At 38.1% G+C, this 14667-nt stretch overlaps 2 non-coding genes across 2 annotated transcripts; both read right to left on the reverse strand.

Annotated features, from left to right (window-relative positions):
• Positions 1-5571: 5571 nt before the first annotated feature.
• LOC130964173 (small nucleolar RNA R71) lies at positions 5572-5675 on the reverse strand. Its single transcript, XR_009080278.1, has one exon. It is a non-coding gene; the product is annotated as a small nucleolar RNA R71 (small nucleolar RNA).
• Positions 5676-10438: 4763 nt separating this feature from the next.
• On the reverse strand, positions 10439-10546 carry LOC130965085 (small nucleolar RNA R71). Its single transcript, XR_009081140.1, has one exon. It is a non-coding gene; the product is annotated as a small nucleolar RNA R71 (small nucleolar RNA).
• Positions 10547-14667: the final 4121 nt, after the last annotated feature.

Below are 14667 nucleotides of genomic sequence, written 5' to 3' on the forward strand. Positions count from 1 at the left end.
GATTTTCTACAGATTCTCTTCATCAAGACGCATTAATCTGAAAACGCAAAAATTCATCGCCCGATTATAAAGCTACAGATCGGCAAAAGTGAAAACCAAATTCAGTGCCCGACATGGTCAACAAGAATGAAAATCGAATTCATCAAATTCACTAGGAAAAGATAGACAAGATGCTCACGCATCACAACACCAAACTTAAACTGTTGCTTGTCCTCAAGCAACCAAAACTAATATAAGCTTAGGATGTGAATTTGCATGAGAATGAGAGTTCGATTAAGCTCTTGTCTCTTTTTATAGTGGGGTTTATAACTATAATCCTGAATAGGTTTGGCATCTCACTCTCCTTTAAATCAGAAGGATGTCAGTGTCATCTGGAATTAGAATCCGGATAATATTATGAATTCTCTGATCTTTTATATTCCAGTTTAATCCTTGAACACAGCAAAATTTACTTTAATTTATTATTCTTTGGTGCTTTGCACCTTGAGCCTAGCCATGACTTTAAATGTTTTGTCTCAAGGATTACTTGACACATAAACACCACAAGCACTTAACTGGGGGACTCTCTTTAAGTCCTGGTTTTTCTTTCAGTTACTCCCAGACAGTAGTGCTCAAAGCCTTTGGCATACTCTATTAAACGCACTTGGTCTCGACTCTAAGTGTTCTGTCTCAAGGATTACTTGACACAATCACACCATAAGCAGATGACTAGGGAAATAACTCTTTGAGCTTTTAATCATGTCTGACCTCCCTAGTTATTGATGCTCAAAGCCTTGGACCTTGCTTTTATTTATTAATTATTATTTATTTATTAAATTTTTTTTGCTATTTCTTTTGCTTCAAGGATTAAATTTTTGTTTATTTCAGAGAAATCATAATAATTCTCTAAATTCCTATTCCTTATACATCAACATCCCTTGATTCAAATTCAAATATGGACTGTTCATATCATGCATTAAAAAATCACAGAAAATACCACCACCTTTAAGTATGTAGGACTATTCATAAAATTAAACTCAATTTATCATGCAATACATCAAAAAAATTAAAAAAAATTATTTCAAGCTCAGTGGACAATACATGAGACATCTTTCAGAATTAAATCATTTAAGGGAAAACTAAACTAGACCTAGGATTCTCACTAATAAAGGATCATGCAATAAACAAAGCAAAATAGCAGAAAACCGGAACATAACATAGAAAAAGAGGTGAGGAATAAAAAAAATGAAAGGAGCTCAACCACCTTAGTTATCCTAGCGGTCGCTTTATTCTTCAGGTTGTGCTCCTCAGTGAAGATGATTCGCCTCCTTTAGTTATCCTAGCGGTCGCTTTATTCTTCAGGTTGTGCTCCTCAGTGAAGATGATTCGCCTCCCTTTTTGGTGCCATAGGAATAAACAGAAAACGCTTATGCGAAGCGTCAACACCAAACTTAAAGGTTTGCTTGCCCTCAAGCAAAGAAGAACTGAAAAAATAGACAGAGATAAATATTAATTTTTTAAAAAAAAGAAAAGGATAAAAGAACAAGAGAGAATTAGGATTGGGGGAGGGGAAAAAAATTAAAACTTGGGCGGCGAACTAATGGAGTTGAGCAGCGCAGGCGACGCATACGCGTGCAACACGCATACGCGTGGGTCGCCGAATTTTCTTAATGACGCGTAAGCGTCAGGCACGCGTCCGGGTGCCATGGGTTTTGTGCGATTCGCACGAAACCAGCCGCGCGCACGCACAACTCTCTATTCACGTAGCTTGGGAACCAATAATTTCATACGACGCGTGCGCGTCATGCACGCGCATGCGTGGATGACCATTTCTGCAAATGACGCTGATGAGCGGATAATTTATACGCTTTTTGGCATTGTTTTTAGGTAGTTTTTAGTATGATCTAGTTACTTTTAGGGATGTTTTCATTAGTTTTTATTCTAAATTCACATTTCTGGACTTTACTATGAGTTTGTGTATTTTTCTGTAATTTCAGGTATTTTCTGGCTGAAATTGAGGGACCTGAGCAAAACTCTGAAAGAAGGCTGACAAAGGACTACTAATGCTGTTGGATTCTGACCTCCCTGTACTCAAAATGAATTTTCTGGAGCTACAGAACTCCAAATGGCACGCTCTCAATGGCGTTGGAAAGTAGACATCCAGAGCATTCCACCAATATATAATAGTCCATACTTTATTTGAGATTTGATGACCTAAACTGGCGCTCAACGCCAGCTTCATGCTGCATTCTGGAGTCAAACGCCAGAAACACGTCACGAACCAGAGTTGAACGCCCAAAACACATTACAACTTGGACTTCAACTCCAAGAGAAGCCTCATCTCGTGGATAGATCAAGCTTAGCCCAAACATACACCAAGTGGGCCCCGGAAGTGGATTTATGCATCAATTACTTACTTCTGTAAACCCTAAGTAACTAGTTTATTATAAATAGGACATTTTACTATTGTATTTTCATCCGGGATTGTATCTTGGGACGTTTAGTTCTTAGATCTGGGGGCTGTCCATTCGGCCATTCCTGGACCTTTCACTTTTGTATTTTCAACGGTGGAGTTTCTACACACCATAGATTAAGGGTGTGGAGCTCTGCTGTACCTCAAGTTTTAATGCAATTACTACTATTTTCTATCCAATTCGATTTATTCATGTTCTAAGATATTCGTTGCACTTCAACTTGATGAATTTGATGATCCATGACACTCATCATCATTCTCACCTATGAACGCGCGTGACTGACAACCACTTCCGTTCTACCTTAGACCGGGCGCATATCTCTTGGATTTCTTGATCAGAATCTTCGTGGTATAAGCTAGAATTGATGGCGGCATTCATGGGAATCCGGAAAGTCTAACCTTGTCTGTGGTATTCCGAGTAGGATTCCGGGATTGAATGACTGTGATGAGCTTCAAACTCCTGAAGGCTGTGCGTTAGTGACAGACGCAAAAGAATCACGGGATTCTATTCCAACCTGATTGAGAACCGACAGATGATTAGCCGTGCTGTGACAGAGCATTTGGACCATTTTCACTGAGAGGATGGGATGTAGCCATTGACAACGGTGATGCCCTACATACAGCTTGCCATAGAAAGGAGTGATAAAAAAACTAGAAAGAAGAAGTAGAAAAGCAAAGATTCAGAAGGAACATAGCACCTCCATACACCTATCTGAAATTCCCACCATTGAATTACATGAGTAACTTTATCTTTATTTTCTATTTATTTTATTGTCATTATTTAAACCAATAATCTCTTAATCCATTTAAATTCGCCTGACTGGGATTTACAAGATGACCATAGCTTGTTTCACACCAATAATCTCTGTGGGATCGACCCTTACTCACGTAAGGTATTACTTGGACGACCCAGTACACTTGCTGGTTAGTTGTGCGGAGTTGTGACAAAGTGTAATTCATGTTTAGGAGCACCAAGTCTTTGGAGCCATTGTTGATGATCACAATTTCGTCCACCGAGGTTTTGGCGCCGTTGCTGGGGATTGTTCGAGTTTGGACAACTAACGGTTCATCTTGTTGCTCAGATTAGGTAATTTTCTTTTTGTTTTGTTTTCAAAAATTTTTCAAAAAAAAATTATCCCTTTTTTTCGAAAATAATAAAAGAAAATACAAAAAAATTCATATAATCATAAAAACTAAAAATATTTTGTGTTTCTTGTTAGAGTCTTGAGTCAATTTATAAGTTTGGTGTCAATTGCATGCTTTAAAAATATTTCTTGCATTTTTCAAAAATTCATGCATTCATAGTGTTCTTCATGATCTTCAAGTTGTTCTTGGTAAGTCTTCTTGTTTGATCTTGATGTTTTCTTGTTTTGTATCTTTTATTGTTTTTCATATGCATTTTTCGTTTGTTAGAGTCCAAGCATTAAAGATTTCTAAGTTTGGTATCTTGCATGTTTTCTTTGTATAAAAAATTTTTCAAAAATATGTTATTGATGTTCATCATGATCTTCAAAGTGTTCTTGGTGTTCATCTTGACATTCATAGTGTTCTTGCATGCATCTTGGTTTTGATCCAAAATTTTCATGTTTTGGGTCATATTTGTGTTTTTCTCTCTCTTCATAAAAAAATTCAAAAATCAAAAAAATATTTTTTCCTTAATTTTCTCATAATTTTCGAAAATTTGAGTTGACATTAGTCAAAAATTTTTAAAATTAGTTGTTTCTTACAAGTCAAGTCAAATTTTCAATTTTAAAAATCCTATCTTTTCAAAACTTTTTCAAAAATCAAATCTTTTTCATTTTTATCTTATTAATTTCGAAAATTTTAAAATTATTTTCAAAATCTTTTTCTTAATTTTATTTCAAATTTTTGAAATTACACTAACAATTAATATGATTGATTCAAAAATTTGAAGTTTGTTCCTTTCTTGTTAAGAAAGGTTCAATCTTTAAATTCTAGAATCTTATCTTTTAGTTTCTTGTTAGTTAAGTAATTAATTTTAATTTTAAAAAAAATAAAATCTTTTTCAACCATATCTTTTTATCATATCTTTTTATCTTATCTTTTTATCATATCTTTTTCAAAATTTTATCTTTTTCAAAAATTTGATTTCAAAATATCTTATCTAACTTCTTATCTTCTTATCTTTTCAAATTTGATTTTCAAATCTTTTTCAACTAACTATTTGACTTTTTGTTTGTTTCTTATTTTTTTCAAAACCACCTAACTACTTTTCTCTCTCTAATTTTGGAAAATATCTCATCCCTTTTTCAAAATTCTTTTTAAATTAACTAATTGTTTTAAATTTTAATTTTAATTCAATCTCATCTTTAATTTTCGAAAATCATTAACTCCTTTTCAAAATTAATTTTCGAAATTCTTCCCCTCTCCTCTTCTTCTATTTATCTATTTATTTACTAACACTTCTCTTCACCTCTCTTAATCTCAAATCACTGCCCCTATCCTTACCCTTGTGTTTGGATTCTCCTTCCTTTATTCCCTTCTTCTTCTACTAATAATAAGGATCCTCTTTACTGTGACATAGAGGATTTCTCTTCTTTTCTTGTTCTCTTCTCTTTCATATGAGCAGGAACAAGGAAAAAGGCATTCTTGTTGAAGATGATCCAGAACCTAAAAGGACTCTGAAGGGGAAACTAAGAGAAGCTAAATTACAACAATCCAGAGACAAACTTTCTGAAATTTTCGAACAAGAGAAAGAGATGGCAGCCGAACCCAACAACAATAATGCAAGGAGGATGCTTGGAGATTTCACTAAACCAACGTCCAAATTTGATGGAAGAAGCATCTCAATTCCTGCCATTGGAGCAAACAATTTTGAGCTAAAACCTCAATTAGTTGCTCTAATGCAACAGAATTGCAAGTTTCATGGACTTCCATCAGAAGATCCCTACCAGTTCTTAATTGAGTTCTTGCAGATCTGTGAGACTATTAAGACTAATGGAGTAGATCCTGAAGTCTACAGGCTCAAGCTTTTCCCTTTTGCTGTAAGAGACAGAGCTAGAACATGGTTGGACTCCTAACCTAAAGATAGCCTGGACTCCTGGGATAAGCTGGTCACAGCCTTCTTGGATAAATTCTTTCCTCCTCAAAAGCTGAGCAAGCTTAGAGTAGATGTTCAGACCTTCAAGCAAAAAGATGGTGAATCCCTCTATGAAGCTTGGGAAAGATACAAGCAGATGACCAAAAAGTGTCCTTCTGACATGTTTTCATAGTGGACCATATTAGATATATTCTATTATGGTCTATCTGAGTTTTCTAAGATGTCATTGGACCACTCTGCAGGTGGATCGATTCACCTAAAAAAAATGCCTACAGAAGCTCAAGAACTTATTGACATGGTTGCAAATAACCAATTCATGTACACTTCTGAGAGGAATTCCGTGAATAATGGGACGCCTCAGAGGAAGGGAGTTCTTGAAATTGATGCTTTGAATGCCATATTGGCTCAGAACAAAGTGTTGACTCAGCAAGTCAACATGATTTCTCAAAGTCTGAATGGATGGAAAAATGCATCCAACAGTACTAAAGAGGCATCTTCTGAAGAAGAAGCTTATGATACTGAAAACCCTACAATGGCAGAGGGAAATTACATGGGTGAACCTTATGAAAACACCTATAATTCATCATGGAGAAATCTGGAGGCACAAGTAGGCCAGCTGAGTAAGAAAATCACTGAAACTTCTCCTAGTACTCTCTTAAGCAATACAGAAGAGAATCCAAAGAGAGAGTGCAAGGCCATTGATATAGTCAATATGGCCGAATACAAGGAGGAAGGGGAGGACGTGAGTCCCAATGAGGAAGACATCATGGGACGTCTCCCAACCAAGAAGGAGTTCCTTATTGAGGACCTAAAGGAATCTGAGGCTCATATAGAGACAATAGAGATTCCATTAAATCTCCTTCTGCCATTCATGAGCTCTGAAGATTATTCTTCCTCTGAAGAGGATGAAGATGTAACTGGAGAGCAAGTTGTTCAATATCTAGGAGCCATCATGAAGCTGAATGCCAAGTTATTTGGTGATGAGACTTGGGAAGGTGAACCTCCCTTGCTCATTAGTGAACTTGATACATGGGTTCAGCAAACCTTACCTCAAAAGAGACAAGATCCTGGCAAATTCTTGATACCCTGTACCATAGGCACCATGACCTTTGAGAAAGCTCTGTGTGACCTAGGGTCAGGCATAAATCTTATGCCACTCTCTGTAATGGAGAAGCTGGGGATCATTGAGGTACAGCCTGCCTTATTCTCATTACAATTGGCAGACTGATGAGCGGATAATTTGTACGCTTTTTGGCATTGTTTTTAGTGTGTTTTTGGTAGTTTTAGTTGAGTTTTTATTATATTTTTATTAGTTTTTAGTTAAAATTCACTTTTCTGGACTTTACTATGAGTTTGTGTGTTTTTCTGTGATTTCAGGTATTTTCTGGCTGAAATTGAGGGATCTGAGCAAAAATCTGATCCAGAGACTCAAAAGGACTGCAGATGCTGTTGGATTCTGACCTCCCTGCACTCAAAGTGGATTTTCTGGAGCTACAGAAACCCCATTGGCGCGCTCTCAACGGCGTTGGAAAGTAGACATCCTGGGCTTTCCAGCAATATATGATAGTCCATACTTTGCCTAAGATTTGATGGCCCAAACCGGCGTTCAAAGTCACCTCAAGAAATTCCAGCGTTAAACGCCGGAACTGGCACCTAATTGGGAGTTAAACGCCCAAACTGGCATAAAAGCTGGCGTTTAACTCCAAGAAGAGTCTCTACACGAAATTGCTTCATTGCTCAGCCCAAGCACACACCAAGTGGGCCCGGAAGTGGATTTTTATGTCATTTACTCATCTCTGTACACCCTAGGCTACTAGTTTTCTATAAGTAGGACCTTTTACTATTGTATTTTCATCTTTGGACATCTAGTTCTTAGATCAGATCTTGGTTCTTCTGGTTCCCTCTCTGGGGCTGAAACCAATGATCACTTTTGTTCTTATGTATTTTCAACGGTGGAGTTTCTACACACCATAGATTAAGGTGTGGAGCTCTGCTGTACCTCGAGTATTAATGCAATTACTATTGTTCTTCTATTCAATTCCGCTTGTTCTTTGTCCAAGATATCACTTGTTCTTCAACATGATGAAGGTGATGATTGACGCCCATCACCATTCTCACTCATGAACAAGGTGACTGACAACCACTTTTGTTCTACAAGCAACCAAGGCTCTAGTGAATATCTCTTGGATTCTTTAATCGGAATCTTCGTGGTATAGGCAGGACCTGATGGCGGCATTCAAGAGAATCCGGAAGGTCTAAACCTTGTCTGTGGTATTCTGAGTAGGATTCAATGACTGAATGACTGTGACGTGCTTCAAACTCCTAACCTGCTGGGCGTTAGTGACAGACGCAAAAGAGGGATATTATTCCAGTAGGGGCGGGAACCAAACCGGTGATTGGCCGTACTGTGACAGAGTACGTGAGCATTAGCTTTCACTGCGAGGATGGGAGGTAGCCATTGACAACGGTGAAACCCTACACGAGCTTGCCATGGAAAGGAGTAAGAAGGATTGGATGAAGGCAGTAGGAAAGCAGAGAGACGGAAGGGAAGGTATCTTCATACGCTTATCTGAAGTTCCTACCAATGAATTACATAAGTATCACTATCTTTATCTTTTATGTTATTTTCGTTCATCATCATATACATTTGAGTCTGCCTGACTGAGATTTACAAGATGACCATAGCTTGCTTCATACCAACAATCTCCGTGGGATCGACCCTTACTCACGTAAGGTATTACTTGGACGACCCAGTGCACTTGCTGGTTAGTTGTGTGAAGTTGTAGTGATCACAATTTCGCGCACCAAGTTTTTGGCACCGTTGCCGGGGATTGTTTGTGTATGGACAACTGACGGTTCATCTTGTTGCTTAGATTAGGTCTTTTTCTTCAGAGTTCTTAAGAATGAATTCTAGTGTTTCAAGGTGATGTTCTTATCATCACCAAAGCTGATTGATTCTCATCAATTTAGCTCTTGAATGCAATGTCCTGCTGAAGCTTGGCCGGCCATGTCTAATTCCTTTAGACTAAAGCTTTAGACTAACATTGCATGATTCCTGGAATTCTCATTAAGAATTTTGATACCTTTATTTTCCTTTTCACATAATTTTCGAAAAAAGCACAAAAAAATTTATAAAATCATAAAATCCAAAAATATTTCTTGTTTAAGTCTAGTGTCTCATTTTAAGTTTGGTGTCAATTGCATGTTTCTGATCTTCTTGCATTTTTCGAATTTATGCATGTGTCTTAATTGATCCTCAAGTTGTTCTTGATGATTTTCTTGTTTTGATCTTTGAATTCTATTGACTTGAGTGTTTTGTTGTTTCTCATATGCATTCTCATTTTGTTAGTGTCAGTAGTATACAAACTGCTAAGTTTGGTGTCTTGCATGCATTGTTATTTGATTTTATTTGCATTTTGATTATTCCTCATTATTAAAAATCCAAAAATATTTTTAATTTGTGTCTTTTCAAGTCAATAATACAGAGAATTGAAGATTCAGAACATACTGCAGAGGAATTATACAGAAAAAGCTGGGCATTCAAAAATGCCCAGTGAAGAAGACAGACTGGCGTTTAAACGCCAGCCAGGGTGCCTGGCTGGGCGTTTAACGCCCAAAAAGGTATAAGTTTGGGCGTTAAACGCCAGAATGTGCACCATTCTGGGCGTTTAACGCCAGGATGGCAAAGGGGGAAGATTTTGTTTTCAAATCAATTTTTTTTTCAAGTTTTCAAAGTTTTTCAAAATCAAATCTTTTTTAAATCATATCTTTTCAATCAAAGGCTTTCAAAATCAATTTCTTTCCTTTTTCAAAGATACTTACTAACAATTAATGATTTGATTGAACATTTTTTGCCTTTTCTGTTGAGAAAGGTTTTATGTTTGAATCATATCTTTTCTTGTTAGGCAAGTCATTAATTTTTAAAATCAAATCTATTTAAAATTGTTTTCAAATCATATCTTTTTAAAATTGTTTTCAAATCATATTTTCTCAATCACATTTTTTTAACCAATCATATCTTCTTAACCACATCTTTTTCAAAATAGTTTTCAATCATATCTTTTTAACTTCTAATTTCAAAATCTTTTTCAAAAATCACTTGATTTCTTTTCCACTCTTATTTTCGAAAATCAATTAAGTGTTTTTCAAAATGTTTTCAAAATCTTTTACTTAATTTTCGAAAATTACTTCCCTTCTTCTCACATCCTTCTATTTATGGACTAACACTATTCCTTCATGTAAAAATTCGAACTCCCTCTTCTTGGACAAGTTCGAATTTTCTACTTCTGTCTTCTACCTTTCTTTTCCTCTGACACTTAAAGGAATCTCTATACTGTGACATAGAGGATTCCACATTTTCTTTTTCTCTTCTCTTTCATATGAGCAGGAGCAGAGACAAAGGCATTCTTGTTGAAGCTGACCCTGAACCCGAGAGAACCTTGAAGAGAAAGCTAAGAGAAGCCAAAGCACAACTCTCTTTAGAGGACCTGACCGAATTCTTCAAAGAAGAAGAAGACATGGCAGCCGAAAACAACAACAATAATGCAAACAATGCAAGGAAGGTGCTGGGTGACTTTACTGCACCTACTCCTGATTTCTATGGGAGAAGCATCTCTATCCCTGCCATTGGAGCAAACAACTTTGAGCTTAAGCCTCAGTTAGTTTCTCTAATGCAACAGAATTGCAAGTTCCATGGACTTCCAATGGAAGATCCTCATCAGTTTTTAGCTGAGTTCTTGCAAATCTGTGACACAGTCAAGACTAATGGGGTAGACCCTGAGGTCTATAGACTGATGCTATTCCCTTTTGCTGTAAGAGACAGAGCTAGAATATGGTTGGATTTTCAACCTAAAGAAAGCCTGGACACTTGGGAAAAGCTAGTCAATGCCTTCTTGGCAAAGTTCTTTCCACCACAGAGATGGAGTAAGCTTAGAGTGGAAGTCCAAACCTTCAGACAGAAGGATGGAGAATCCCTCTATGAAGCTTGGGAAAGATACAAACAATTAATCAGAAGATGTCCTTCTGACATGCTTTCTGAATGGAGCATCATAGGTATTTTCTATGATGGTCTCTCTGAACTGTCCAAGATGTCTTTGGATAGCTCTGCTGGAGGATCTCTTCATCTGAAGAAGACGCCTACAGAGGCTCAAAAGCTAATTGAAATGGTTGCAAATAACCAATTCATGTACACTTCTGAAAGGAATCCTGTGAACAATGGGACAAGTCAGAAGAAAGGAGTTCTTGAGATTGATGCTCTGAATGCCATATTGGCTCAGAACAAGATATTGACTCAACAAGTCAATTTGATTTCTCAAAGTCTGTCTGGAATGCAAAATGCACCAAGCAGTACTAAGGAAGCTTCATCTGAGGAAGAAGCTTATGATCTTGAGAACCCTTCAATGGAAGAGGTGAATTACCTAGGAGAACCCTATGGAAACACCTATAATTCTTCATGGAGAAATCACCCAAATTTCTCATGGAAGAATCAAGAGAGACCTCAACAAGGTTTCAATAACAATAATGGTGGAAGAAACAGGTCTAGCAATGGCAAGCCTTTTCCATCATCTTCTCAGCAACAGACAGAGAGTTCTAAGCAGAATACCTCTGACTTAGCAACAATAGTCTCTGATCTAATCAAAACCACTCAAAGTTTCATGAATGAAACAAGGTCCTCCATCAGAAATTTGGAAGGACAAGTGGGTCAGCTGAGCAAGAAAATTACTGAACTCCCTCCTAGTACTCTCCCAAGTAATACAGAAGAAAATCCAAAAGGAGAGTGCAAAGCCATTAACATGGCCGAATTCTGGGAGGAAGGAGAAGCAGTGAACGCCACTGAGGAAGACCTCAATGGGCGTGCACTGGCCTCCAGTGAGTTCCCCAATGAGGAACCATGGGAATCTGAGGCTCAAAATGAGACCATAGAGATTCCATTGGACTTACTTCTGCCATTCATGAGCTCTGATGAGTATTCTTCCTCTGAAGAGGATGAGTATGTCACCGAAGAGCAAGTTGCTAAATACCTTGGAGCAATCATGAAGTTAAATGACAAGTTATTTGGAAATGAGACTTGGGAAGATGAACCTCCCTTGCTCACCAAAGAACTGGATGACTTGTCTAGGCAGAAACTGCCTCAAAAGAGGCAGGATCCTGGGAAGTTTTCTATACCTTGTACCATAGGCACCATGACCTTCAAGAAGGCCTTGTGTGACCTAGGGTCAAGTGTAAACCTCATGCCCCTCTCTGTAATGGAGAAATTAGGGATCTTTGAGGTGCAAGCTGCAAAAATCTCACTAGAGATGGCAGACAACTCAAGAAAACAAGCTCATGGACTTGTAGAGGATGTTCTGGTAAAAGTTGAAGACCATTACATCCCTACTGATTTCATAGTCCTAGAGACTGGGAAGTGCATGGATGAATCCATCATCCTTGGCAGACCCTTCCTAGCCACAGCAAAGGTTGTGATTGATGTTGATAGAGGAGAGTTGATCATTCAAGTGAATGAAGAATCCTTGGTGTTTAAGGCCCAAGGACATCCCTCTATCATCATGGAGAGGAAGCATGAAGAGCTTCCCTCAAAACAGAGCCAAGCAGAGCCCCCACAGTCAAACTCTAAGTTTGGTGTTGGGAGGCCACAACCAAACTCTAAGTTTGGTGTTGAACCCCCACATTCAAACTCTAAGTTTGGTGTTGGGAGGTTCCAACACGGCTCTGAGTATCTGTGAGGCTCCATGAGAGCCCTCTGTCAAGCTACTGACATTAAAGAAGCGCTTGTTGGGAGGCAACCCAATGTTATATTTTGACTATTTTCTTTTGTTATTTTATGTTTTTTGTAGGTTGATGATCATAAGAAGTCACAAAATCCATTGAAAAAGGAAAAACAGAATGAAAAACAGGAAGAAAAATAGCACACCCTGGAGGAAGAACTCACTGGCGTTTAAACGCCAGTGAGGCTAGCAGTTGGGCGTTTAACACCCAGTCTGGCACCATTCTGGGCGTTTAACGCCAGAAAGGGGCACCAGACTGGCGTTAAACGCCAGAAAAGGGCTAGAACCTGGCGTTAAACGCCAGAAATGGGCACCAGCCCGGCGTTTAACGCCAGAAATGCCTCAAAACGTATTTTTGAGTGCCATTTGGTGCAGGGATGACTTTTCCTTGACACCTCAGGATCTGTGGACCCCACAGGACCCCCACCTACCTCACCACCCTCTCTCTTCTTCTTCACCCATTCACCAATCACTTCAAACCACTTTCCATCCATCTCCTCCATTTCTTCTTCTTCTACTCTCTTCTTTCTTCTTTTGCTCGAGGACGAGCAAACCTTTTAAGTTTGGTGTGGTAAAAGCATTGCTTTTCCATAACCATTTATGGCATCCAAAGCCGGTTCAACTGAGAAGGCATGACCTCAAGCCCATCACTAAGAAGAAGATGGAGCAAACAAGAGACCCCTCTCATCAAGAGATCCCTGAGATACCTCAAGGGATGCACTTTCCTCCACAAGACTATTGGGAGCAACTGAACACCTCCCTAGGAGAATTAAGTTCCAACATGGGACAACTAAGGGTGGAGCACCAAGAACACTCCATCATCCTCCATGAAATTAGAGAAGATCAAAGAATCATGAGAGAGGAGCAACAAAGACAAGGAAGAGACATTGAGGAGCTCAAGCACTCCATAGGATCTTCAAGAAGAAGAAAGAGCCGCCATCACTAAGGTGGACCCGTTCTTTAATCTCCTTGTTCTTTATTCTTCTGTTTTTCGAATTTTAGTGCTTTATGTTTATCCATGTTTGTGTCTTATGATCATTAGTGTCTTAGTGTCTATGCCTTAAAGCTATGAATATGAATCCATCACCTTTCTTAAATGAAAACTGTTTTTATCACAAAAGAACAAGAAGTACAGGATTTCAAATTCATCTTTAAAACTAGCTTAATTAGTTTGATGTGGTGGCAACACTTTTGTTTTCTGAATGTATGCTTAAACAGTGCATATGTCTTTTGAATTTGTGGTTCATGAATGTTAAAATTGTTGGCTCTTGAAAGAATGATGAAAAAGGAGACATGTTACTGAGGATCTGAAAAATCATAAAAATGATTCTTGAAGCAAGAAAAAGCAGTGAATACAAAAAAAAAAAAGAGAAAAAGAAGGAGAAAAACGAAAAAAAAAGGAGAAAGAGAAAAAGAAAGAAAAAGAAAGAAATAAAGTTGTGATCCAAGGCAATAAGAGTGTGCTTAAGAACCCTGGACACCTCTAATTGGGGACTTTAGCAAAGCTGAGTCACAATCTGAAAAGGTTCACCCAATTATGTGTCTGTGGCATGTATGTATCCGGTGGTAATACTGGAAGACAGAGTGCTTTGGGCCACGGCCAAGACTCAATAAGTAGCTGTGTTCAAGAATCATCATACTTAACTAAGAGAATCAATAACATTATCAGGATTCTAAGTTCCTAAAGAAGCCAATCATTCTGAATTTCAAAGGATAAAGTGAGATGCCAAAACTGTTCGGAGGCAAAAAGCTACTAGTCCCGCTCATCTAATTTGGAGCTTAGTTTCATTGATAATTTGGAGTCTATAGTATATTCTCTTCTTTTTATCTTATTTGATTTTCAGTTGCTTGAGGACAAGCAACAATTTAAGTTTGGTGTTGTGATGAGCGGATAATTTGTACGCTTTTTTGGCATTGTTTTTAGTGTGTTTTTGGTAGTTTTAGTTGAGTTTTTATTATATTTTTATTAGTTTTTAGTTAAAATTCACTTTTCTGGACTTTACTATGAGTTTGTGTGTTTTTCTGTGATTTCAGGTATTTTCTGGCTGAAATTGAGGGATCTGAGCAAAAATCTGATCCAGAGACTCAAAAGGACTGCAGATGCTGTTGGATTCTGACCTCCCTGCACTCAAAGTGGATTTTCTGGAGCTACAGAAGCCCAATTGGCGCGCTCTCAACGGCGTTGGAAAGTAGACATCCTGGGCTTTCCAGCAATATATGATAGTCCATACTTTGCCCAAGATTTGATGGCCCAAACCGGCGTTCAAAGTCACCTCAAGAAATTCCAGCGTTAAACGCCGGAACTGGCACCTAATTGGGAGTTAAACGCCCAAACTGGCATAAAAGCTGGCGTTTAACTCCAAGAAGAGTCTCTACACGAAATTGCTTCA

Source organism: Arachis stenosperma, chromosome 2, assembly GCF_014773155.1.
Source record: "Arachis stenosperma cultivar V10309 chromosome 2, arast.V10309.gnm1.PFL2, whole genome shotgun sequence".
NCBI lineage: Eukaryota > Viridiplantae > Streptophyta > Magnoliopsida > Fabales > Fabaceae > Arachis > Arachis stenosperma.